Consider the following 5,793-nt stretch of genomic DNA (forward strand, 5'->3'; position numbering starts at 1 on the left):
GCTCTGTGTCACTGCAAGTATCCATTCCATATCTGTGCTGCATTTTTGTGAGCAGTATATATAGTAGTACAGTGCAGCATTTTGGTGACAAACAGTATATAGTTGTACAGTAGGCCATTGCTGTATCTTGCAGCTCCGTGTCACTGCAAGTATCCATTCCATATCTGTGCTGCATTTTTGTGAGCAGTATATATAGTAGTACAGTGCAGCATTTTGGTGACCAACAGTCTATAGTTGTACAGTACAGTAGGCCATTGCTGTATCTTGCAGCTCTGTGTCACTGCAAGTATCCATTCCATATCTGTGCTGCATTTTTGTGAGCAGTATATATAGTAGTACAGTGCAGCATTTGGGTGACCAACAGTATATAGTTGTACAGTACAGTAGGCCATTGCTGTATCTTGCAGCTCTGTGTCCTGCAAGTATCCATTGCATATCTGTGCTACATTTTTGTGAGCAGTATATATAGTAGTACAGTGCAGCATTTTGGTGACCAACAGTATATAGTTGTACAGTAGGCCATTGCTGTATCTTGCAGCTCTGTGTCACTGCAAGTATCCATTCCATATCTGTGCTGCATTTTTGTGAGCAGTATATATAGTAGTACAGTGCAGCATTTTGGTGACCAACAGTATATAGTTGTACAGTACAGTAGGCCATTGCTGTATCTTGCAGCTCTGTGTCACTGCAAGTATCCATTCCATATCTGTGCTGCATTTTTGTGAGCAGTATATATAGTAGTACAGTGCAGCATTTTGGTGACCAACAGTATATAGTTGTACAGTACAGTAGGCCATTGCTGTATCTTGCAGCTCCGTGTTCTGCAAGTATCCATTCCATATCTGTGCTGCATTTTTGTGAGCAGTATATATAGTAGTACAGTGCAGCATTTTGGTGACCAACAGTATATAGTTGTACAGTACAGTAGGCCATTGCTGTATCTTGCAGCTCTGTGTCACTGCAAGTATCCATTCCATATCTGTGCTGCATTTTTGTGAGCAGTATATATAGTAGTACAGTGCAGCATTTTGGTGACCAACAGTATATAGTTGTACAGTACAGTAGGCCATTGCTGTGTCTTGCAGCTCTGTGTCACTGAAAGTATCCATTCCATAATTGTGCTGCATTTTTGTGAGCAGTATATATAGTAGTACAGTGCAGCATTTTGGTGACCAACAGTATATAGTTGTGCAGTACAGTAGGTTATTGCTGTATCTTGCAGCTCTGTGTCACTGCAAGTATCCATTCCATATCTGTACTGCATTTTTGTGAGTAGTATATATAGTAGTACAGTGCAGCATTTTGGTGACCAACAGTATATAGTTGTACAGTACAGTAGGCCATTGCTGTATCTTGCAGCTCTGTGTCACTGCAATTATCCATTCCATATCTGTGCTGCATTTTTGTGAGGCAGTATATATAGTAGTACAGTGCAGCATTTTGGTGACCAACAGTATATAGTTGTACAGTAAGTCATTGCTGTATCTTGCAGCTCGGTGTCACTGCAAGTATCCATTCCATATCTGTGCTGCATTTTTGTGAGCAGTATATATAGTAGTACAGTGCAGCATTTTGGTGACCAACAGTATATAGTTGTACAGTACAGTAGGCCATTTTGCTGTGTCTTGCAGCTCTGTGTCACTGCAAGTATCCACTCCATATTTGTGCTGCATTTTTGTGAGCAGTATATATAGTAGTACAGTGCTGCATTTTGGTGACCAACAGTTTATAGTTGTACAGTACAGTAGGCCATTGCTGTATCTTGCAGCTCTGTGTCACTGAAAGTATCCATTCCATATCTGTGCTGCATTTTTGTGAGCAGTATATATAGTAGTACAGTGCAGCATTTTGGTGACCAACAGTATATAGTTGTACAGTACAGTAGGCCATTGCTGTATCTTGTAACTCTGTGTCACTGCAAGTATCCATTCCATATCTGTGCTGCATTTTTATGAGCAGTATATATAGTAGTACAGTGCAGCATTTTGGTGACCAACAGTATATAGTTGTACAGTAGGCCATTGCTGTATCTTACAGCTCTGTGTCACTGCAAGTATCCATTCCATATCTGTGCTGCATTTTTGTGAGCAGTATATATAGTAGTACAGTGCAGCATTTTGGTGACCAACAGTATATAGTTGTACAGTAGGCCATTACTGTATCTTGCAGCTCTGTGTCACTGCAAGTATCCATTCCATATCTGTGCTGCATTTTTGCGAGCAGTATGTATAGTAGTACAGTGCAGCATTTTGGTGACCAACAGTATATAGTTGTACAGTACAGTAGGCCATTGCTGTATCTTGCAGCTCTGTGTCACTGCAAGTATCCATTCCATATCTGTGCTGCATTTTTGTGAGCAGTATATATAGTAGTACAGTGCAGCATTTTGGTGACCAACAGTATATAGTTGTACAGTACAGTAGGCCATTGCTGTATCTTGCAGCTCCGTGTCCTGCAAGTATCCATTCCATATCTGTGCTGCATTTTTGTGAGCAGTATATATAGTAGTACAGTGCAGCATTTTGGTGACCAACAGTATATAGTTGTACAGTACAGTAGGCCATTGCTGTATCTTGCAGCTCCGTGTCACTGCAAGTATCCATTCCATATCTGTGCTGCATTGTTGTGAGCAGTATATATAGTAGTACAGTGCAGCATTGTGGTGACCAGTATACTACAGTACAATAGTCCAGTGCTGTTCTCGCTGCTCAGTGTCAGTTCTCCGTAGTATCGTCTGTGCTCAGTAAAATCAGTGCTCAGTATAATCAGTGATTGATCAGTATAATCAGTTCTCAGTATAATCAGTGCGCTGTTAGACGTGTGCCCGTTTTCCACCATTAGTTCATTGGGATTTAGACAATTGATGAAGTTATTGTGTCCCCGGTACAAAATCCCATCTAGATTCCACTTCACTAGGCAGGCGATAGCGAGATTTTACCAATTAATATCAGTGATTTATAATTAATTATTAATTACAGTGTTCTTGCCAAATGATTCCAGTGATTTTGTCATTTTCTTCCAGTGATTTGGACCAATAATACCATTGATTAGATCGAATAATTCCTGTGATATTGAGGTGTTTGTGTCGCTTAGCTTTTTCTCTTTTCTTTGCATCATGTGCTGTTTGGGGCCAATTTTTTAAGTGCCATCCTGTCTGACACTGCAGTGGCACTCCTAGATGGGCCAGGTGTTTGTGCCGTCCTCTTGGGTCGCTTAGCTTAGTTATCCAGCGACCTCGGTGCAAATTTTAGGACTAGAAATAATATTGTGAGGTGTGAGGTGTTCAGAATAGACTGGAAATGAGTGGAAATTATGGTTATTGAGGTTAATAATACTATAGGATCAAAATGACCCCCAAATTCTATGATTTAAGCTGTTTTTGAGGGGTTTTTGAAAAAAAACACCCGAATCCAAAACACACCCGAATCTGACAAAAAAAATTTCAGGGAGGTTTTGCCAAATCGCGTCCGAATCCAAAACACGGCCGCGGAACCGAATCCACAACCAAAACACAAAACCCGAAAAATTTCCAGTGTACATCTCTAGTAAAAATCCCCATAACTTTTGGCTTTCTTGGCATCAGGGTAACTTAACCCCAATATTTGGATCCCACTGCTGCACATTTTTGAGGTAACGATATAACGTAGTAAAATGCTAACAGAAACTTTAACACACAAACATTTTTATGAACCGCTGCCCTTATTTAAGGCAATTGTCTATACACCTGATATTCTGAAGATTGTGGGATTTGTGTTGTGGGATTTGAGGGAGGCCCATAGTTGTATGTACCATATGTGTGCTGTGGGTACGCTGGGTCTTGCTGTTGTGCTTGTGTGGTATTCCCTAGAGTACGTGCAAACGTGCACTCAAAAAATGAGTGACATCTGCCTATCATGCATGGCCATTAACTGTGTCATAAATGATTGATGCATTTCCTTCTCGGATGCAAGATATCTCTCAATTCATGCATCTTCCTGAGAATTCAGCTCACTATTCGCCTCACGCAGGTGTGCCACGATAATGGACGTCATTGCTCTGACCGTTTGTTCTGTTTAGTTCAATTTCTTTTTCCGCTGTGGAACGTTGTAGACTGTGAAGGGGATGAAAAACAAATGTAATCAACAATGATTATATATATAAAAATAGCAGGGGTAGCATATACGTGTTTGTGGCCTTCTCCCACCTGCACACTAGCTATACTCTCCAACATTACCATGCGCCAATCATTGACAAGGCAAAACCACAGTGTTGACTGGAGCACCCTCACTGCTACTGAAATAGCTAAAACTTGTTGAGAAATTAGCCTGTAGGGCTGGAGTGTTAAACTCGCAGCCCTCCAGCTGTTATGGAACTACACATCTCAGCATGCCTTTACATAGATTTTGTATAGGGACTGCTGCAACTGTGGCAAGGCATGCTAGGATGTGTAGTTCTACATAAGCTGGAGAGCCTGGAGTTTATACTAGAGATGAGCGGGTTCGGTTTCTCTGAATCCGAACCCGCCAGAACTTCATGTTTTTTTTCACGGGTCCGAGCGACTCGGATCTTCCCGCCTTGCTCGGTTAACCCGAGCGCGCCCGAACGTCATCATGACGCTGTCGGATTCTCGCGAGGCTCGGATTCTATCGCGAGACTCGGATTCTATATAAGGAGCCGCGCGTCGCCGCCATTTTCACACGTGCATTGAGATTGATAGGGAGAGGACGTGGCTGGCGTCCTCTCCGTTTAGACACTTGATTTACTAATTTTGGGGAGCATTAGGAGTACTCAGTAGTGTACAGTGCAGAGTTTTGCTGATAGTGACCAGTGACCACCACTTTTATTTATAATCCGTTCTCTGCCTGAAAAAAGCGATACACAGCACACAGTGACTCAGTCACATACCATATCTGTGTGCACTGCTCAGGCTCAGGCCAGTGTGCTGCATCATCTATTATCTATATATAATATTATATATCTGTCTGACTGCTCAGCTCACACAGCTTATAATTGTGGGGGAGACTGGGGAGCACTACTGCAGTGCCAGTTATAGGTTATAGCAGGAGCCAGGAGTACATAATATATTATATAGTGAGTGACCACCAGACACACAGTGCAGTTTATTTAATATATCCGTTCTCTGCCTGAAAAAAGCGATACACACAGTGACTCAGTCAGTCACATACCATATCTGTGTGCACTGCTCAGGCTCAGGCCAGTGTGCTGCATCATCTATATATATTATATATCTGTCTGACTGCTCAGCTCACACAGCTTATAATTGTGGGGGAGACTGGGGAGCACTACTGCAGTGCCAGTTATAGGTTATAGCAGGAGCCAGGAGTACATAATATTATATTAAAATTAAACAGTGCACACTTTTGCTGCAGGAGTGCCACTGCCAGTGTGACTAGTGACCAGTGACCTGACCACCAGTATATAATATTAGTAGTATACTATCTCTTTATCAACCAGTCTATATTAGCAGCAGACACAGTACAGTGCGGTAGTTCACGGCTGTGGCTACCTCTGTGTCGGCACTCGGCAGCCCGTCCATAATTGTATATACCACCTAACCGTGGTTTTTTTTTCTTTCTTTATACATACATACTAGTTACGAGTATACTATCTCTTTATCAACCAGTCTATATATTAGCAGCAGACACAGTACAGTGCGGTAGTTCACGGCTGTGGCTACCTCTGTGTCGGCACTCGGCAGCCCGTCCATAATTGTATATACCACCTAACCGTGGTTTTTTTTTTCTTTCTTTATACATACATACTAGTTACGAGTATACTATCTCTTTATCAACC

This window comes from Pseudophryne corroboree, chromosome 2, assembly GCF_028390025.1.
Source record: "Pseudophryne corroboree isolate aPseCor3 chromosome 2, aPseCor3.hap2, whole genome shotgun sequence".
NCBI lineage: Eukaryota > Metazoa > Chordata > Amphibia > Anura > Myobatrachidae > Pseudophryne > Pseudophryne corroboree.